This window comes from Carassius auratus, chromosome 40 (assembly GCF_003368295.1).
Source record: "Carassius auratus strain Wakin chromosome 40, ASM336829v1, whole genome shotgun sequence".
Lineage (NCBI taxonomy): Eukaryota > Metazoa > Chordata > Actinopteri > Cypriniformes > Cyprinidae > Carassius > Carassius auratus.
Window position 1 is genome coordinate 8,212,111 of NC_039282.1, and position 21,964 is coordinate 8,234,074.

At 36.5% G+C, this 21,964-nt stretch overlaps 1 protein-coding gene across 2 annotated transcripts in view; it reads left to right on the forward strand.

Moving 5' to 3' along the window:
• The window catches only part of LOC113058464 (seizure protein 6-like), a 156,763-nt gene that overhangs the window by 84,303 nt on the left and 50,496 nt on the right, over window positions 1-21,964 (forward strand). The window lies entirely within an intron of this gene.

Genomic DNA, 21,964 nt, shown 5'->3' on the forward strand with positions numbered 1-21,964 from the left:
AAGAGAGCAAGATGGCACATTGGAAATGTAATGAGTCTGAATCTTAGGGTGTTGAGGAGTGCAGGCCAACACCTAGAGCTTCAAACTATCAACTATCCCCTTTATTTTTCAATGCATTCTGATTTGTATTGCTGCTTTAGATGTATAATTAGAAGAATAACAAGTGTAGTAAAAATTATGACTATTTGTGCTGCAAACCACTTTTTATAATTTTTATAATAAAAATAAAACCTGTTTGTAGAACCAAATGGCCTAACAGACTGATTTTGTACTGCTAAACAAAAAATAAGGAGCATTATACCATGTTTAAACCAAAAAGCCCTGGATTTAAAGCTGAAGTACATTAAGGGCATCACAAAATGGAAATGCAAAATAATATTGGCTCTTTTCTCACAGGCCATTGGTCGAGCAAACGGGATTGCTCTACCCTAAACTTGCGTCATTTGCTGACACACTGGTTGGGATTCATAAACAAACAGAGCAATGTTAAAACTTTTTATCTCTGCATATTAGGCTAGGACTGGGAAAGTGTTTTAACATGTAAAAATAGACTCTTAAGCTTGACCTATTAAGATCTCAAAAAATTTTTACAGAAGTTTTTCTCTGTGTGCTTTGAAATTAATACATTGATTTCACTAGTTGCTTGAAATTTCACACTAAAAATTGCTACTTCTTGTACATTTATCACTTATTGCTTGAGAAAAATCTCACTACATTGTTTGTTTGTACAGCCATTTTTAGATGTTGATTGCCAAGTTATTTCCATCACTTTTCCTCTCCAGAATTGTGTGTCCTTGTGTTCATCCCATCTACATAATGGAAAAATATAAGCCAGTGGCAAGTGAGTATCTACATGTGAACTAAGAAATAGCAGTGCAGGATTTGAATGTTTGAGTCCTTGGTAACAACTTCACTGCAGAAACATTAGTTTTTATATTATTCTTTGAAGACACATTGGAAAAGATAAGACAGCACTGGCCCTTATTAAATTTCCATTCAATGAAGTTCTATAGTGGACAGTGCTGTTTTTGGACTCTTTTGACTTTCATTAAACGGACTAAACCATTTGAAACGTTTCAGTGATTTGAAGTTTTCTGCAAAAGAAAGCCATACAGGTTTGAAATGACTCGAGGGTGAGTAAATGATGACAGATTTGTCAATTGTGTATGAACCATTGCTTTAGTAAAAAGTGTGTCAGATCCTGAGAGAAATGGTACAGTATGTTCATCATATTTTAGTCAGCTACAGCTTTTCTGTCAGTTGTAACATTGAAGTTATTCAAATATCAACCATTTGGCCATTTCATGAGGAATGAAGCATCTGGCATTCAGATGGATGGAGTTAGCTGCTTCAGTTTGAAGATTTCTGTTTTTGTATTATTCATTCCCGGCTCTTCAGCCAAACGCTCAGCTTAGTATGGTTTGTGTCTCCGTGCTGCCTGAGCGATTTAGTGTTTTTAATTGTCCCCTTCATGCTGACTCATCAGTGTGGTGATAACACATCCTGAGTCCAGATAGTTCTCCTAAATGGACCCACAGATATTCTAGTCAGTGAGCTCCATGGGTAGATATGGCAATATGGATTGGGTGCTTAAACAGCACCTTGAGCCGTAAATGGGTCAAAACTCAAGCCACTGTCCACCACAGTGAGAGGGATCCATAAGTCGTCTCCAGAAGCATGGGTGGTGCATGGATATTGACTGTGGGTCGATACTCTCAACTGCTCTGGATTAAGTGGGTCCTCTGTACAGTTCAATAAATATAGTTTGGTCTCCGGCCTGAACTGTTAGCTGAGATTGATTTGAATGTATTTGTCAAGCTGAACAGTTAAACACCCAGAAGTCTGCTGGCAGGGTCCCTTCAAAGAGTCAGGTTAACAAACTGTTTCGCTTAAAAAGATTTTGCCTGCTTTGTAAGGCTCTTCTTTGTTTCTCAAGGACCCTGTTTATTTCTTTTAATTTGGTGTTAAATGGTGGTCATAATTGGCACAGTGCCTATCATAAAGGAAAGGAAATCATTTAAAATTGGAATCATGGGAGTTTCAATCTTATCCCTCCATCCATCCATCCCTCCATCGAACTCCATTCTTTTAATTAGGCTTTTTTATTTTCATTATGATCTCAGGACTTTATTTCCCTAACAACCAATGTTGTTTCTTTTTACTTAAAATACTCTTTCTAATGAACTTTTTGGAGCTAGCTGGATGGGATATTGCGCTCATTATTAGGTGCAAAATGTATTTAAGGTTGAATTTCATTGTGTCTCTTATTTGGTTCCTCAATTTGGTCCTCATCCACTAGATGCAAATCCTTAAATAATCACTTTATTCTTTTTTTTATTTTTTTTTTATTTTTTTTTGATGTTGAATGGAGCTATTTCAGCGGTCTCTGATCAAAGCTGCTCTCAGTGCTGTACATCTGAGGTTTTGAGCCAATTCACCTCACACATCAGTGTTTGAAGTATCATTCCCCTCAATAGCATGGATCAAAAACCTCGGACAGCACAATTTCATCTACCCTCATCCACAGCTCACTTCTAACTAGAGGGCTAATGGTCAAGCTTTATTAATAGCCTGTCACTTGTTTTCATGAGTGCTGTCCTCTATGCTGGCACAGTTTGTAGCACTGCCTTTACAGGACGCTGCTCGTGCCCAGAATTTAGTGCTGATGTTTCTACAAGTGTAGATGTGTAGAAATGAGATCCTATTTTGTTTTCAGAGGACTTCCTTTATTCTCATTTCCAGTAATCTTATCCCTTTGAGGGGAATGCCTCAATGTGGCTTAATCTTTTGTAGATTTAAGACATAAAATTAAAGATCTTAACCAGCCAAGAGAGATTTGTGCTAAACTCATTTGAATTTGAACAGTGTGATTTAACTGTGGAATGAGGTTGTAACAAGGCCACTCTCCTAATTTTCCCCATTTCCCTGCCAGGAGATTTTCACAACACAATGAATTAATGTACAATAATATAGTTGAAAGGGTTTTATGACTGCTATCATTCATAAAACTTTTCCCAAATGTAACTGCTATAATCTACTAATGACCCAAATTTCAAATGATCTTCAGGATTAAGTCTACAGTTAGTGCTCAGTACTCAGTAGTAGCATCATTGAAATTTCATGAATCTTCATTAATTTCATTTTAATTCAATAATTTAATTTTAATTATTGATATAACAGCAGAAAATAAAGTGCTAATGAACACACTTTTATTTAAATAAATTAAATTAGGTTATAATTATTTGTTTATAACTACATTATATTTATTTTCATTTGTTCCAGTAAACAGTGGTTCATTTATAAAATAAGCACATTTTAATTAAGAGGGCAGCTGAAAACAGTAAAACAAATGTGTTTAACTGCGGTGTCAAATATACAGTAAACATTAAAAAAATCATATTTGTTATATGCTATTTAGAATTGCATACTGCTGTATACTGCATATACTTTGCATTTAATTGACTTTTTCAGTATGTTTATAATGGAATGACATGGAACTGCAGTATATTCCGCTATGCAACATGGCTGAGCTTCCATTTCCATTTTATTTTTTATTCTTTTAAATCTCTTTCTTGACTCGTTATTTGATTTGGCTGACAAAAATTAAGATTAAGATCTTTAAATAAATGAATAATCATGCTTATGTCAAAAATATTTGGACACTATTTCTTACTGACTGCTTTTTGAATGTATGTCTATATTATTTTAATGTACCATACAGTGTGCTGCACAGTGTTCATTAAATAGTAAGCTAGTATTCCATTTTTAACATTGCCAAAGAACTACTAGCAAGTATGATCTTTCAGTAGATTACCATAATATTATTAATACTAAGACTGTTCTTTTCATGTTAAAGTTTTGAGACCTAATAATACATTTAGAGGAAATACAATTGTCATTTACATTTTGTTCTTTAAACGCTTTATATGCATTTTAATGGCTCACTGATTATGATTTCAAGGCTTAAACTTGTTTTTTGTTTCAGTGGTATGAAGTATATAATCATATTAAAATAACAAAGTCACACTTGATTAGAATCCATTTAAACTTACTGCATCAAGTAAAATTAACATCTGAATGTAAGTCATGGCATTCCAACCTGATAATGTGCATGTAACTGCATGGATCACATGCCATGTATGAGACACCCTTGAGTGTTTATACCAATGTCAGTTCCCATTGCCCTTGATTAATGCAGAGCGTCTATTGTACAATAAGCTTCATGCATTAGAATGCATGAGTGAGGTAACTCAGTTAATTTATCAGCGTCCATCTGTATTAATTACAGATCCAGAGTGTGAAAGTCAGCTGTGTCTAATCACATGGGTGCCCACAAGTGTCATTTATTTCTAGGCGCACCATCCCGTGGTTTATTTGAAACCAGTGTTCGTGCACCGCCGTGCAGTTCTCCTCATGACTAATTGTGTTTGTCCTGACGATGCGCTTTTCTGTCCTATCAGTTCTCTGACTGATTGGTTCTGTCTTATATGTCACAGATATCTGAGGAGTGAGCATCTGGGCGGAGGTTTTCGCACTTCTTTGTCTCTTGTGGAATCTTACTGAGTTGTGATCAGCAAATAGGGTGCCTTATCTGCACTTTAGAGGGGAAACTCAGCAACTTGGAGTTCAGAAAACAGTGCAGATTTGGTGTTTTGTAAGCCTGAATACATTGCTTTATCAAATGTGACAATTTGACTGTGGTATTCTTAACTTGAAAATGTAAAAATGCACAATATATAATAATTATATTTATAATAATTTCATTATATATTAAAGATTATATCTGTATACACTGGCGGCCAAAAGTTTGGCATAATTAAGATTTTTTAATGTTTTTGAAAGTCGTCTTTTGTGCTCACCAAAACTGCATTTATTTGATCAACATACAGTAAGAAGAGTAATATTGTGAATTATTATTACAATTTAAAATATCCGTTTTCTGTTTGAATTTTTTTTTTTTATGTAATTTACTCCTGTGACAGAAAAACAGAATTTTTAGCAGCTGTTACTCCAATCTTCATTGTCATGATCCTTATTGATTATTAATCATATTTCTTATTATTATCAATATTGAAAACAGTTTTTGCTGCCTACTATTTTTATGGAAACTCTATACATTTTTTTTTCAGGATTCAAACTTAATTGTACAACATTTATTTGAAATAGTGAAGACTTTTATAATATATAAAAAAAATATTTCTGTCACTTTTGATCAATTGAATGCATCCTTGGTCAATTAACTTCTTGCTTTTTTAAATCATAATTACCCCAAACATTTTAATAGTAGTGTATCAAAGTTTCCAGAAAAATAATAAGCAGCAATAACCATTGTCAACAAAAAAAAAAAAAAAGAAATGTTTATGGGGCACACATGTTTTTATGTCACCCACTTGCCGGGTATTTATTTATTTATTTATTTTTCACTCTAGATCTGTTTCCATGGTATCCAGAATGTGCACTGATGTGTTTTTGTTAATAGATGGGAACAGACAGTGACAGACGGACTGATGATGATTTCTCATTTCAAAGGGTCACTCTTGTCTTACTCTCTGTTATCAATCCAAACCCCAGCCAGTCCTTATCAGTTCACTATGTATTTTAATTCCTCCTTCATCTACACAGAATACCGTTTTTGTACCCCCTGACCAGGGCCTTTAGATATAATGTGCATGCAAACTACAACATTTTAGCTGCAGCCATCTTGTTCGCCAAATTTTATTATCGCCCTCATTCAGTGAATGCCTCCATGCAGAGAATGAAAAGGGCCACTGAATAAAAGTCAGGCAGTAGTGAGCAGCACTGCCTTCCAGCAAATTCTCTCCAATGCCTATTAAAACCTTTCTGGCCTGGTGGATTGCATGAGTGAGGTTAAAATTGGAAATGCATTAAATGGAACAGGGGACCTTGAAACTGGGAACGGGGTTTGAACGATGGGATTGAAAAGGCGCTATCTGCCTGCTCAGGCCCCTAAAGAATTTAATTGGTACAAACCTGTCGATAAATGCAAAACGGCTTGATAACGAGGGGTGTGTTTTGATGAAAAATTAAAAGTTAAATGTGGAGTTGGATGATTCATTGGAACAAGACTTGCATATTGGGTTACATATTGACCATAAGGAAGACTCAAGAATGTTCGTATACTTCCACTGTCAATACAGCCAGAAGTGTGATTCATGTGCGGCTCTCCCACACAGTTTTCGTCAAGAACTGGCATTGGTTTGTTCTAAAGTGAGAACAAACCGGCTGGGCTTCTTCTGTTAAGTACAGGGCCAAGAACAGAAAACTAAGTAGGTACTTCACTTAAAGGGATAGTGCACTAAAAGATGCTCCATAATAAAAAATAAATAAAAAGTGGTAAAAGTATGATAAAAGTGATTCACATGACTTTTACTATATTTGACAGTAAGTTTCAGTATTTTTAAGTTATTCATTAATCATTTGATAAATTCTTGGTTTGTTTGTGATGGGTTTAGCAATGTCTTATTTTATTATATGAATAGCTCTTTTAAACAGGTTCTTTTAAACGAACAGATTCACGAAATTAGACTGAATGAGTCATTTTCGAGGGACTACTGATTTAATCCAGTTGCAGTGGTTACCAGTTCACTGGATGGTAAAATAATCAGTGAATAAATTCAAATTTTAGACTGTTCTCACAATTATGTGATATGACTTTTGAAGACTTGAAATATAGTGCATGACTCATATGAACTACTTTCATGCTACTTTTTATGGTGCTTTTGTGTGTTTTTATTTTAAGATTGAAAGCTTCAGTCATCATTACATCACTGTAATTATGTAGCAGAATCCACCCAGGAAATTATTCAGAATTGTCCTTTTGGGTTCCAAGAGAGAAGCAGTGTCATAAATGATGATAGAAATGTATTCTCCTTCCCTTTAAGCATCACTTTGTTTTTCATTATTTCTAAATTTTTTTCTTACTTAGTATTATGTTCACCGCATTTAATCACTGTCTGTCCTCTGTCACCACACTTCAGTTGTACTTCAATTACACGTATTTTACTTTAGCTAAGCTTTGCAATAGTCCTAAAGGCTGAGAGAACACAATTATCAAATTATAATATTGCAGTCATAACACCACACAGGGGACGCTGAAGCACAGACATCTCTTAAAGGTGCTCGTGAACCATGCTCAACATTTATCTCCTCAGATACTATTGTGAGATGGTGCTAAAAACGTAGAATGACGGCGATGGCTTTAGCCTTCCACCTTTCCTGTCTGTGCCCGTCGTTCTCTTAAACATCAGGCCGTGTCTCTCCCCCCGTCCTTCCTGAAGGTCGCTGGCCACCGAGGGCGAGTTCTTCTGTGCGTAATCCTTTCTAACACCGCTTCAGTGCCGTTTTCACTCAAATTCAGAATGCTGCTGTTGACACCACTTTGCTTTACCCTTAAATCATATACGACAACTTTTACAGAGAGCTGTTGCTGTTGTGTTCTGGAGTTTTAAATGAAGCGGCTGCTGTTTGCAGTTCTGATCATTATTTATATGATAAATATGTTGAATAATATATATTTAAAGTCTGTTTGACTCATTGGATTGTTTAATGAACCTTCACACATGTAGCAAGCATTGAGGAGAGGAAGAGAGCAAAATGTTTTTTGGGCCAGTGACATGAAGTTTATTTATAATCTATTAATTTATTTAGAAATATATTAAAATGCAGGTCATACAGTATCAAGAAAAAATATTAAATGGTTAATTAAAATAAGTTTGAATTTTTATATAATTAGATTTACATTTTAATATAAAATAAACAATTATATATATTTGTGTTTGTGTGTGTGTGTGTGTGTGTGTGTGTGTGTCTATGGGGTGGGGGGCTGATCTGATGCAGAAAAGAAACTTTACTAAAAAAATGAAATTATTCAAAAGTAGCTTTGCATAATCATTCCTTTGGAGAAAATAATCAAAGATAATCAGCACACTTCAGACTCACTCTGTGCATTAGTGGTGAGGATTTTTCAATAAATCTTTCTGCAGGTTACATCATTATGCCAGAAGGTGGAAACAAGTAACTATATTTATGAGTAAGTCATAAATCTTATTTTCAGTCAATATGTTCAAAAGCGCATTCTTATTCAGGATCACAAAATAAGTGACTCAGTGGGTTTGGAACAGCATACTAGCATACTACTATTACTATGTTTATCATATATTCCTATGGCAGATATGAAAAGAGTAGTATGCTTTGTGAATTGCTATGTTTGTGAATTCATTGACATTGTCTTTATGAACAAATCATTAAATCATTCACTCAGATAATTCGCTCAACAATTCTGATTCATTTAGGACATAAATGCTGCAACCATTGGGTCTCATTCATGAAACATTCTTAAATATACGATTAAATATCTGAGTGACTTGCGCGTAAAGAGAACTTCCCGAAAACTCTTCTCCTGATTCACAAAAACTTCGTAAACGTCAGATGTGATAGTGAAATGTGTGTGTGTGTTAATGAATTCCAATCAGTCGTAAATGGGACGCGCGTGCACGCTCACTCTCAATTACCATAAATCCCGCCTATTAAATCCGACTGACAACTATATATGAGCATCATTCTATGACACCAAACAAAGGATTTCAACATGTCTTCTCAAAAGCGACTGAAAAAGAAACATTGAAGTTTTATTATCAGAAGTTCATTCAAAACGCCACATTTTATTTTCAAGCGCACTAGTGGCGTATCAGGTCCTAAAAAAGGAAGTTTGGCAGCATATTACAGATCCTATTACTGGCTCTCATAATAAAAGTTAAAAGAAAAACCGTATGTAATTAATATATATAATATTTTTTTCAAAATGCTGTGTAAATATGTACCCGATTAAGGTGAATTAAAATGCAGCTGTATTAATGAGCAAAACGTTCAGACGTTAAACGCACTATTTACGCATGGCTGGGAGCAGGTGTAGATTTCTTTCATACCAACTAACATTTGGAAAATACGAAGGTTTTAATGAATCCGAAAATTTACGCCAAAACCACTTTACACGCGATTTACACAAAAATTCGTTCTGCTCCTGTTTCATGAATGAGACCCATTGAGTATAAAATGTACTTATATATATATATATATATATATATATATATATATATATATATATATATATATATATATATATATATATAAATGCTGCATTATATACTATATATATTAAAAACTGTTGTGTAAAAGCTGTCACACTCACGGTTGTGATTTGGTGGTGAACACCCACGAAATGGAAAATGGACAATGTGAAAGTATTTACATTATACAATTAATGGGATTGTTCACCCAAACAAGAAAATATTGTTATTTTTTTCATTCTACACTTGTTCCAAACCTGTATGAGTTACTTTTTTCTGTTGAGCACATACTATGGAAGTCAATGGCTACCGTCAACTGTTCGATTAACAACATTCTTCAAAATACCTTCTTCTGTGTTAAACAGAATAAAGAAAGCCATTTTTTTATTTTTCTGAATTAAAATTTTTGGGTGAACTATCCCTTTAACATAGCTATTCAGTAGTATTAATAGCAGCTGATGTATATTTGAATTAGCAATATTTTGAAGAAAGCATATAGAATACAACATATAGAAAGCATACATCTGGACCTCAGTATTAGATATGACCTTGGTGAAAGGTGAGGTTTCTCTAACAGATCTATATCTGCTGTTCTTCCTAAATGAGAATTGATGGTTTACAAAGTTGCACGAAAGTACACAAATCTCATCCAGCTCTGAAGTGTCCACTGCCGCTTCCCATTCCAGTCGTCACGCTCACCACTGACCCACTTGTCTGCTCTTTGATGATAGATTTATAGGGATGAGTTGGCAGGGGACATCAGGCATCTGTCATATCAGCTCAGTGTCTGACTTGGCTCTGTTTTCATTAAATGGCTCTAATCTCTGCAGCCCATGAAGCAGCTGTGAGTTCTGGCTCTGCTCCATACCAGCTCCACCTTGTGCCACCGGGCCATGGCACTGACTCCCCCTGCAAGTCCCTACTGTCAGACCAAATGCAGGACAGTGAGAGCGAGTGTGAAAGAGATTGGCTATATGTTAAACTGAATATGTAGTGTATAGTGGGAGGGAGAGAGAGAGATGGATAGAGTGAGCAAAAGAGGGAGAGAGTGGGGGCGTTTTCTTTGAAGGGTCACCACTGGCGGTCCTACTCACTTCAGACATGAGCAAAGGAAAAATGCTTTATAAAAGCTTATTAGATATTTACCCAAAAAGTAGTGTACTGTTAAGTATGTTATTTAATTGTTTACTTTTTATGTATTTGTTTTTGGAAGCTGCAATCAGAAGTGTAGGGGTAAACATGCAAAAATATATATAAATTCTTATTATGTATTAATTTATTTTTTGGAAGTTTCATTCAAAAGTCTACACACACACAATGAGGGGGAAGGCAGTCTTATGCATTTGTTTATGATTTGTTCTGTGTTATTGCTCTTCGAAAACTGTCATGTTCATAAAGCATTTAATGCTTATTTTGTTCTAAATCATTTAAATGAATATGTCATTATTCTAGGAATATGGTGATGTCTAAGTATAATCAATCTATTTCCTTTAGTCGGACTCATTGGGGCTGATTTTTAAAAAGATTTTGACATCATCATAAAAAAAGAGAGATTGTATCCTTCATAAGCACTGGTGCTATTTTAGAATAATAGCTTTACACACTATACGAGTTTGTGTTTTGAAAATATTTTGACATATTTTATTTTCTCTCCTCTGACAAAGCAAAATTGTATGTATATATAATATTGCTAATGTGCTGGGAATGTGAAGGTTTGTTATATCACTAAAGCTACTTCACTCTGTAGAGATAGAGAAATAGAAATGGAGTGAGTGAGAAGTAAAAAGACAGAGTGAGAGAGATATAGAAAGAGTAATATGAAGAGCAAGATGAGGGAGTCCATTACTCATCATCAGGCCTGCAGGTCTCTTTTGTAGCACGTTATTGTTGTGAGGGATTTGAAGTTTGTCCAGGGCGGCTGAGGCAGGGTTTTTTAGATGTTAAGAGTGCAGTGCTGTACTTTAGAAGCTTTTCAGGTGTGAGAGTGTGTGTGTGTGTTGTTTTATTTTTTTGGTGTGTGTGGTGATTTGGCCTCAGCAGGTCAGCTATCAGCTCTCTGCAGCCCTCTCAGCTCTCTTTGATTTATTCTGTTGCGAGGGCTCTCCCCCTCTCTCGCCTCGCTCTGCCCTGGACTCCCAGAGGTCATCTTTTGGAAGATTTCAGCCTCGATTTTCTGCACCCTTTAAAATGCACATCTAGGCATGTTCACTCAGCCACAGAGGGTGAATTGCTCAGTGAGAGGAAATTTAGACAAGAAGAAAGAAGCGCAAAAGCGAGAAAGAGAAATGGGACATCTGTTCATTATTCAATCCGTTTTACAAAATGAAACTCTTAGGCTCTTGATTAATGGAAAGCAATAGGAAACGGATACAATAAAGACTGATGAGCTGTACGTGTTTGTATAAATCTGAATACAGACGACTGGATGTTTCGTAAGTGCTAGCTAGAGACGGAATTTTAGAACGAGGTTTTATTAATATTAAAGTCACATTAAAAGCAGAAATGAGGTTAATTTAGTTTGGTACAATATATGCTGCATTATACAAATAAACAGAATAGAGAATAGGGAATAGAAGTAAAAGCTTTTAAATTTTGTGTAAAATGAAAAAAGGAGGTATTTATTTTTGCAACATCTCACTCAAATTACTATGCTGATATTATATTGTATGTTTTGACATTTTGAGTCTTTTTAGTCAGTTTATTCAATTAAAAATACAACAAAAACTGTGATGTTGCGAAATATTATCACCATTTAAAACAGCTTTCCATTTTAATATAATGTAAAATGTAATTTATTCCTGTCCTGTGTCATTACTCCAGTCTTCAGTGTCACATGATCTTTCAGAGATCAGTCTAATATGCTGATTAAGTGCTCAAGAATTTTTTTTTATTATCATATTATCTTTTGAAAACTGTTGTGCTGATTCATATTTTGGAGGAAACTGAGAGAGAGAAAACGGTCTCCTTGCTGAATGGTGAGTTCAAAAGAACACTTATTAAATAATAATAATAATAATAATAATAATTGTTTTGTAACAATGTAAAGACTTATTTTCACGATTTAATGCATCCTTGCTGAATAGAAGGATTAATGTAATTGAAAAAAAGAGAGAATGTTATTGTATAATATATACTATATAAGATGGACATTAATACGGTTTTCCTTAATGCAATGTTTTAGTCTGTGGTGGGATTGTTGATTGTATTATGAATTACTTTTTGGGGGATGGTTTTTGAATTTGTACAGCTTGCACTGCTTTTCTGCAGATTGTCATGCCAGATTGGTACCTTGTTCTGCAAGATCAATGTGATATTTGTTTGTAGATTAGATTTTGTTTCTCTGAAGAGTATCACAACAGTCCCACCTGGTTATTTTTATTTTTTATTTTTTTTATTGCACGCCACACTTTTCATCAGTGTGTCTATTGGTCCTCCCTATTATCATCAGGAAGCCCAGACCAAACATCCAGCGCTCAATGTGACCTTTATCTACAGCTCATTAGGGGTGTAACGATACGCGTATTCGTATTGAACCGTTCGGTACGACGCTTTCGGTTCGGTACGCGGTACGCATTATGTATACCGAACGGTTCGTTGGAGTAATTAATTATATAAAAAAAAAAAAAGAGAGAGAAAGAAATATAATGATATGCGTTCAACAAGGTAGCCCAATAACCCAAACAACGTAACAGGCAACGCCCCTGACACTCCCGAAGAAGAAAAAAACACCATCTTATATGTTTATGTTAGGCTACTCAGCAGGCGCTCGCTTATTTTACTGTCTATGGCGCTCGCTCACTCAGTACGCGCTGAAGGCTCGTTGCAAAATAGCCAATGCGTTTAACAGACTAGAAATGAGAAGATCCTCCAATAACCAACAGGTCTGGTGTTTGGGTGCACTTTTGGATTCCCTTTAAGCTATAATGGTGATGGCAAGAGAGTGGTGGATAAAAAAACAACGGTATGTCGCATCTGCAACATGACAGGGTACACCAGCGGGATTACAAAAAAAAAAAAAAAAAAAAAAAACAGCGGGAATATCTGGGATATATGCGTCAGTACTATCTGGGAAAAGACGAAAAAAAGGAGAAACATGCACGCAGCAAACTATCCCTGCAGCATTTAGACACTATAGCTTACAGGGAATCCAACCCAAACACCAGACTGTTGGTTATTTTAGGATCTTATATTTCTGGTCTGTTAAATGCATTAGACATTTTGCAAGGAGCCTTCAGCGCGTGCTGAGTGAGCGAGCGCCTTAGGGGCCGTTCACATATCGCTCCTAAAAACGCGTGGAAAACGCTAAGCACGTCTTTCTCCTCCTTTCCAAAGCGCTCGGGCAGAAGCGCTCATGAGGCGTCTGTCTTTGCTAAGCAACAATGACGTGCTCTCTCCATGAGACGCGGAAATTTCAGCGAAGGATAAATGGATTTGCAGCTCTAAAAATCGCTTGCAGTAGCTCTGCTACTGAATTTATTTCAAAATTGCAATCCATATACAACTATGATCAGCTGTTCCTTCATCTTGGCTGAGCTCTCAGCGTTGTTACGGGAAAGGATGAAGCTGATTGGTTGGTTCTTGTCACATGACCCGCGGTGCGCTTGCGGCATTCTGAAAAGTTGAGATGTTTTTACATTTTGCTGTATCTAAAACGTATCGAACCGAACCGAACCGAACCGTGACATCAGTGTATCGTATCGAACCGAACCGTGAATTTTGTGAACCGTTACACCCCTACAGCTCATGTTTACTATTATTAGGTCTAGACAAGTTTGTGTACTTTTTCACATCTTCTGCAATGAATGAAGCGAGGACTCAACATTTTGTTTAACATTTATTCACAACTTATTACAATTTTAAGAGTAATGATGGTGAAGAAATAATAAAATAAACAAGGGGCGTAAATAGAAGTTAGACAGATGCTGTCAGCACTATAGTGACTGGCCCTTGAATCAAATGAAATGACAGATAGCCTATGAAGCTTTTCTGAACACATTTGGTAAGAAGAACAGATGACAGGGCTCTAGCTAGTGTCATTATTATAAATATTCCCTTTTCGCTCAGGCAGACAAACCTAATGGAGAAAAAGAATCAATATTTCAGTGAAATGTCAGCTTTGACTTGTCTTTGTAAGAGGCTCTGACTATTTGTCTTGTAGATTGCATACACAAAAGATGAGTGACTGATGTGTGTTGCATGTTCAATATGGATTTTAATGGTTTCTTGATGGAAACAAGAAAAATCTTTAATTGATATGTTGGGAATAATGCAAGCAGCACAATTCAGTGGATTCTCTTTGTGCCTTTTGAAAGCGACTGTCAGAATGTGCATTGTTTTTGACAATTGTTCTTGACACGAAGCTGAAAAATACCGTAATATTGAGATTGTTTTGTTTCATTGCCTTATGTCATGGCAATATGATGGGCAGCACAGGCGTGCACAGAAGGAGAAAGATGCAGACGATGTAATTCTGTCCTTGTGTTTATATCAGCTTAACCCAAATCACACTATGGTTGTTTACAATTAATTAAGCACCTGGAGCAAAACGATAAGAGGATGATTAATCTTGAGGGAAACTTTAGAGGGAAATATTTTTAAATGAAAGAATAATTGCTGCGTGAAGTACTTTTCTCGCTGAGTAATGTCTCCGGAGACAACTTCATCAGCGGAATCTGAAATTTCCTCCATCTCTAATTGAAAAGATCCTCAGTGCTGAGCTCAACTCTGCTCAATACTGTATTCAAATGAACTCTGCCTTCATCTTTTATCTTTTATTCAACTTTTTGTAATAGACCACCCACCCTTTACACACCTTTTATTTATACTCATTTTTCCCCCCATAACCCTGCCCTTGTTTTCATGTTGTCAAGATATGCCTTCCTCTGCAGTTTCCCTGCCATTATTCATCCGTGTTGCATAAAACCAATTTCTGGTGCGGCGTGTGAGAGGATTGTAGTGATAATGAAAAAGAGACTGGCTGAGGTGAATGTTAAAACGTGATAAGCGCAGACATGGAGAGTGTGTGAATGCCCCCCTCCCCACAACTCTTTGTTCCTCCCACATGTTGAGAACAACAGCAGGGTAATTGGATGCTGATAAAGTCTGTGACATAAGTGTGATGCACATATTACAAGCATGAAGACACTCATAGTGGCAGGGCTGATTGGTCAGCACAATAATAGCTTATATGTTTTATATATAGTCTGTTTTCTTTTTCTTATAAGCAACAACATATGTGTTACCAAGCTTATTGCACATTTGCATTTGAATTTGATGCAGGCTGGGTTATTTTCCCTCTTTGGTACCTAGAGGGAAATATTACTGCATAGTAGTTGCTCTTTCATACCTTGGAAGACTTAAAGTTGGCATGACATGACAATTCACTGTTTCTTAAATACTTGTTATTGATCTCACTGAACAGTTTATTCATGCATACATATTTATTTTTATAACCTTGTAATTTGTAGCTTTATAATAACTTGATATTACTTCTCTCTGGTCAGGTATTTAGGAGTTCTCTAATGATTTAGTCTGCTTAATCTCATTTTCATCTGTTACCGTATATTTTAGTGCAATGTCCACAATGTCTAAAATCCAAACATCTCAAAATCCACACAACAAAAAAATGTATCAGAATGTTTGATTTTTTTGATAATCAGTTAAACTTGGATTTACATCACAATATGGAAGAAAGGATACTTTTTTTCTTCCTCTTTTTAGAACGTTTACAAAAATAGCTGTCTCAGTTGTTTCTCTCAAATTTCTCAAGATATGTAAAGTTGGTGTGAATATCATAGGTCAGATTAATTTGATGAGGAATTTTTTTGATATTTAACTTGACTTTTGATGTTAAATTTGATGTTAAAACTTCAAATTGGGGTCTGAGACAGGTTACAAGAGAAGGTTAACAAGTGATAATACTTTATTTTATGGATCAATTCTCGCTATTAACTAGTTGCTTATTAGCATGCATTTTACTAGAAAATTGGCTGTCTGTTAGTAATTATAATGCACATATTGATGCCTTATTCTGCATGACCATATCTTATATCCCTTAATCCTACCTCAACATAAACTTAACAACTACCTTACTACCAATTAATAATCAGTAAATTACGAATTAATTGAGGCAAAATACATTGTTAATAGTTAGTTATTAGTGAGAATTGTCGCTGAAACTAAAGTGTGATCTAATAAGGTAACTCAAGATATTACTTAAATATGTTTGGCATAATGATTTTTAAACTTTTTCAGTTCTGATATTAAAAACTGGTTGGAAATCTATATCTTGGCATCTAAGTATAAATGTAAGTATTATTGCAATTATTTAATTTGCTAATCTATAAATAGATTATTTAATTTGGAATAAACATTGTCTTTGTAATATCACTTTCAATCGTTCTGACACAAATGTGGGGAAGATGCATTTGAGATTACTGGGGTCTTTTATTATAAGCAAGAGATTTACACAAGTCTTGTTTGCTCTCTATTAAATCCCCTTTCTGTCTAGGAGAAACAATCGGGACATTAAAGAGATGTCATTTGCAACAGTTTTTTTCCCCCTACAGGTAATGAGAGCATTTCCGTGCTCTTGGGTTCTGTGCTCAGTCTGTCCTTACATCTTGTGAAGAATATCAGTATTCACGGGCCTATTCATAGTGGATTATTCAGGTGCTCAAATAGAATGGAAAATAATGAGTCTCGTTTTTGTGCAGCTTGACAAAAGTCTCAGCCTGTCAGTGAGCGTTAATCTCAGGGTTCCTCTTTATCTCATCACCAGCCTCAGGTCTGCAGCGATACAGCGCTTCAGAGAGGAAGGTCACGCAAATGACACGTGGAGGACGTGTCTAATCATTTGCAGCACAATGGTCCGCATGCCGTCTTCCTTGGGTAATGTGCGAGGGGAGAGGTGAGCAAGATAAGGGCCGTCAGAGTGTAATGAGTGGCAGCTGTGGGTGATGAACAGTTAACGGAGACGCCCACATGAAACGATCAGTGCTGACGAGAGACACACAAAACTCCACCCAAATAGTGCAAAGCAGAGACGACGGTTTACCAACCGTAACAATGGTCTTCTACACTCGAGGCACTCCTAAATATAGCACCACCGCCCTGATCTCTTCAGATGACCCTGTGTCTTTCCTGCTTGTTTCTTGCTTGTGCCCAGATCTGTACAGGTGTACAAGTGCTACATCATTTCCTGTTTGCTCTTAATTACAGGCTCTAATTAGCATCGCAAATACAAGAGTGTTCCTTTCCCAACCCGTCTCTCTCAGCTCCAGAGGAATGGACCCTGCTAATTAGAGGAGATTTCCATATTTCCTGTGTTCCCAGAGAAACTGAGCCATGGGAATGCAAGAAAAGAACGCAGCAGAGGCAAAAAGAAAGAGCAGGACTTTTACGTGACTTGGAGTTGCATAAAAGAGAAGCTCCATGAGAATTTGTCGAATGCACAAACACATCAATCAAAACCAAATAATTCCACCAAGTCACTTCAAGCTATGCCGATATAAACTCTGATGGGTTTATAGTGTTACTAATGCCGGGCATACACTGTGCGATTTTCATCCGATTTTGAGCCGAATTCTGACTCGTGCGACTCTTATGCGGGTCAGGTGATTTTCAGCTTCGTTTTTCGTGCAGTGTTCGTGCAGTGTACAAGGGGAAACGAGAGGCGATTAACCTCTCCCAACCGGCAATCGGTTGGTCGGATGGATTTCTGACATGTCAGAAATTGTGGTCGCCTCTTGTGAGGTATTGCACCATAAACGAAACCATGGTGACACGGCGTGTAATGTGCACTGAAGTGATGGAGGGAAAACTTGTGGAGTTATGGAAAAAAAATAAATAAATAAAATAACGAACCGTACAGTGAGCGCATAAAAATCATGAGCTTTGGCTTTACATCACATGCGATCTACTCGTACAGTGTGAGTTGGAACCTTGCCGAAATCGCACAGATATCGTATGCCCGACTCAACTTACTTGGCAATAGGAGAGAGAAAGTAGGCGCAGTTGGTGACCACTCTATATCAGATCAGTATTGTCATCTGCTGTCCTTCATGTAGGGAGAGCTTGAGGCGTGTGTGACCTACTTAAGCAGTGATGTGCATGGAAGTGAATGCCACACACTGTACTGACACTGTCAGTTGAGAAATTTCTCACTGTGGTATTTGATGTAGCTTGGCATCTGTAGTGTGGCATAGCTGGATTTGAGTAGATGCGTTAAGTTTAGAGTTGTTGGAATTTGAACTGTTGGTATTTGGCTATTTGGGGTTATTTCTTGCCCTTTATGTGTGCAAAATGACCTATAAACTTTAAAAATGTTACATTTTAATAAGGACTTTTAATATTTGTTAGTGTTATTCTCTATACATTACAAATTAAAGGTTTATTGTTAGTAAGATTTTTAAAGTCTCTTATGCTCACCAAGGCTACATTTTGATTATTATCAATGTTGAAAAAGGTTGTGCTGCATAATACATTTGTGATACCTTTTTTTTTATTCAAGGTTCTTCATTGAAGTTTCAGAAGAATAACATTTATTCAAAATCATAATATTTTGTAATTTTTTCCTTTGATATTTTGTTACATATATCCTGTTACAATACATTATTTCAGATATTGTCTTCTCAAGGACAAGTTGAAGTCAGGAGAGGCTCCTGTTTCAAAGAATGGCCCTCGACCTGGAATCTGTCTTGCATTTATTTGTAAATCAGGCGTTAACACTGTACAAAAGAGGGGTCATGAGTGTCAGAGACAGAAAGATCGGCAGTGATGGAGAACAGTGAAAAGCCAGTGCTCTCATTAGCTTTGGTGTATCAGAGATGATTAAAGAAGCACTCCTGGATACATGCCTACTAAAAGAGCTGAGCACATGGACATCACTCCTCTTTCTTTCACTTTTTCTGTCCCTTTATCACCTCTCTTATTTTCTGATTTGTTTGTTTATGGGTTTTTGGCCTTTATTTGCTAGGAAAGTGGCAAAGAATCAGGATTCGAACCCTGTGAGTACCGCAGGATGCCCTGACCCACTATACCACGGCTCTGACTCTGCCACTTTCTTTGCTTTCTTTCTCTCACTCAGATCTGAAAAGCTGACCTGCAAAGCTTGTTTATTTATTTTGTTTTTTCTATAGCTGTAAACAGGAAATCAGATTCAGCGCAGTACAGGAAGGTAGAAGAGCAGGAGACCTTTTTTTCAACTCAGACATAGCTAGAGGGTTTTCTGTTAATTCTCTGTTAATGTGACACAGCATGCATTTCCAGATTAATTAACCATCCGCCTGCCCTCAGAGTGCTGATACAGTGACTGAATCACTATGTCTCTCTTATGCCTTGTTCACACACCACAGCTAAATACGGTTGTCACTCCTCTGCTGAATCCTAAATCCCACTCTACACAATGTGTAGAGTTGTTTACAGGAGTGACAATGCATTCTTCCTTCTAGTTTATTCCCCCCCCAAAAAATCAGGTTGAGACAACCATATCTACATTAATCCACATGGTGTGTAGAACCACGCTGAGTGACTGGTTTACATGCAGCGACACTTTTTAGGTCCCTGACAACTTGTTTGAAGTGCTGTGCTAGAAAATCATAGAAGCATGCAAAATATATGTGAGATATAAGACTTGATTCAGTCACAAATTTTGATGCACCTGCATTTCTCCACTGTAGTTTCTCCCACCAAAATAAATGCAGCCTTGGTGAGCTTTAGACACCTCTTTCAAAAGCATCTCCCTATATGTGTATACAGTATACACACACACACACACACACTATAACACACTTTAATATTGGATGTATTATGAATTACGAGCTGTTATTTTTATACAGTTTCCATATGGTAGTATGATTATATAAATGATTATATGCATCAAATAAATATCACATTCAACAATATTTTCACATATTTTCATATTTGCCTGTACTTCAGATTCCATAGTAACAGAAAATACTGACTCACCTTTAATTTATGTCTTCATATTGACTTTGGTCTATTCAAATGTAAATGTGGATGTACTTTCCATTTAAGGTCTTTTTTTGTATTTTGGACACAAAACACCAGGCTTCCTGTTTCCCCCTTTCACACTACAGCATATGGGGCCTCTAGACAGGCCAAGAGCACTGGGATAGTTTCACGTAATTTCCCTTTATTCTGAACCTGTCTGTTTGTCGTGCTCTGTATAAAAAGCGGCAAACATTTTAATCAACGCTGACCCTGAATGACACAGCGGCTGCACATTTACATTCCAACGTCTGCATCTGACTGACAGTTGTGTTTTTGCGAGGGATTACATGCGTGGGGTAGACGGTCGGGCCTGGTGCCAACGCAAATTGGATTATGGCGAGCAATATTCTGGAAACATTTTATTATCCGAGGGCTTTTAGTGTAATGTGATTACTTTGTAATGCACTTTTGTTTTATAGACCGCTTCAGCACATTGCAGCTCTGGCTTTATTAAGCGTGAATTTATTCTGTAGTACACATCATCAGGTTGTCACCTGTTGCCTTCACAGCACTCAGAGCCCTTTAAGAGTATCTCCAGCAATCCCTATTAAATTCAATCCTCATCGTTCACCGTGGACGAGTTCAAATTGTGCTTTTTTCCCTTAACTTTCCTAATAATAAACTACAGACAGTGGCATTAATTTTAGCTGAGAGTTTGAGGAGTCTTCCTGTCGTGAGAGTTATGGGTGTCTAGATTGAGGGCAATGCGTGCAAGGCCTCATTAACCTCCCATCACGTCTGCGTCTAGGCAAGGTCTCTGCTTAGGTCAGATTCATTTGCCTGCATCTGATTAAAGATACTTTCATTACCTGAGAGGAGCATAAGGGCACATCCCAACTGATCCCAGATCAACCACAATGGCACAGTTTCACGACAGCACGCTAGTTGAATAGGTCTGACTTTTTTGTTCAGCATGATTGTAATTATTCCTCAGACTCCCACTATTTCTCTTTGCTCCATGTCACGACTTCCACCCACGCTGCAGTATTGGATATTGGCTCATGCAGTTGTTGCATGGGTTGTCCAAAGTGGTAGACGGGCAGAACGAGAAGTAATGGGCGACTGTGGCTCGCTATTAGTGACAGGTGAGGATATGCATGCTGGCTTCAGCAGACAGGAGATTGGCTGTGGTGCAATTACCATGCAGCATGGCAGACAGACAGGCCAACACCATGAGTGCAGTCAGTAGTTTGGCAGAATGTGTCACCCCACTGCTATCTCTGCATATCCAAAAACTCGTCAGTCTGGCCTTCTATGTCAGGTTCTATGTATTTTTTCCAAACTTTTCCATGTTTAAACACTCGTACACAATGAGAATTCAAAGACCCTATTAAATCAAGTGCTTCTGATTGCATGAGTCACATTGGAAACAATGAGGGGGAAGTCACTTTTACATTCCAGGAGATCATTTAAATTTCATTCAAACTTTTTTATATATAAAACCTACAATTCTATAAACGTTGTAATATTAAAATAATTAATATTATTATCAGCAAGTAATGTTTCAGCATTTCCAATCAAGCTGTAATTTTATCAAATAGTTTTAAAAAAATTGTGATTTTTGGTGCATTTAAGATATTTTAGTATTATATATTATTGTAGTGTTTATTTATCATTTTGAATTAGCACTTCATTTTTTTTATTTTTTTTTTTATTTTAGTTAGTTGCAATGGCAACATCTCAAGGCAGCCTATTTGTGTGAAGTTTTTTTTCCCCCTCATATTTAAATTTGATTTTATTCCAGCTTTAAATCAAATTAAAGAAAACAACATTTTAAAAACATTAACAATAACAACACTAATTACAAAAAATGTTTGGGTTTGGACCAAAATGATTTAAATAATATAGTTATATATATTATATAA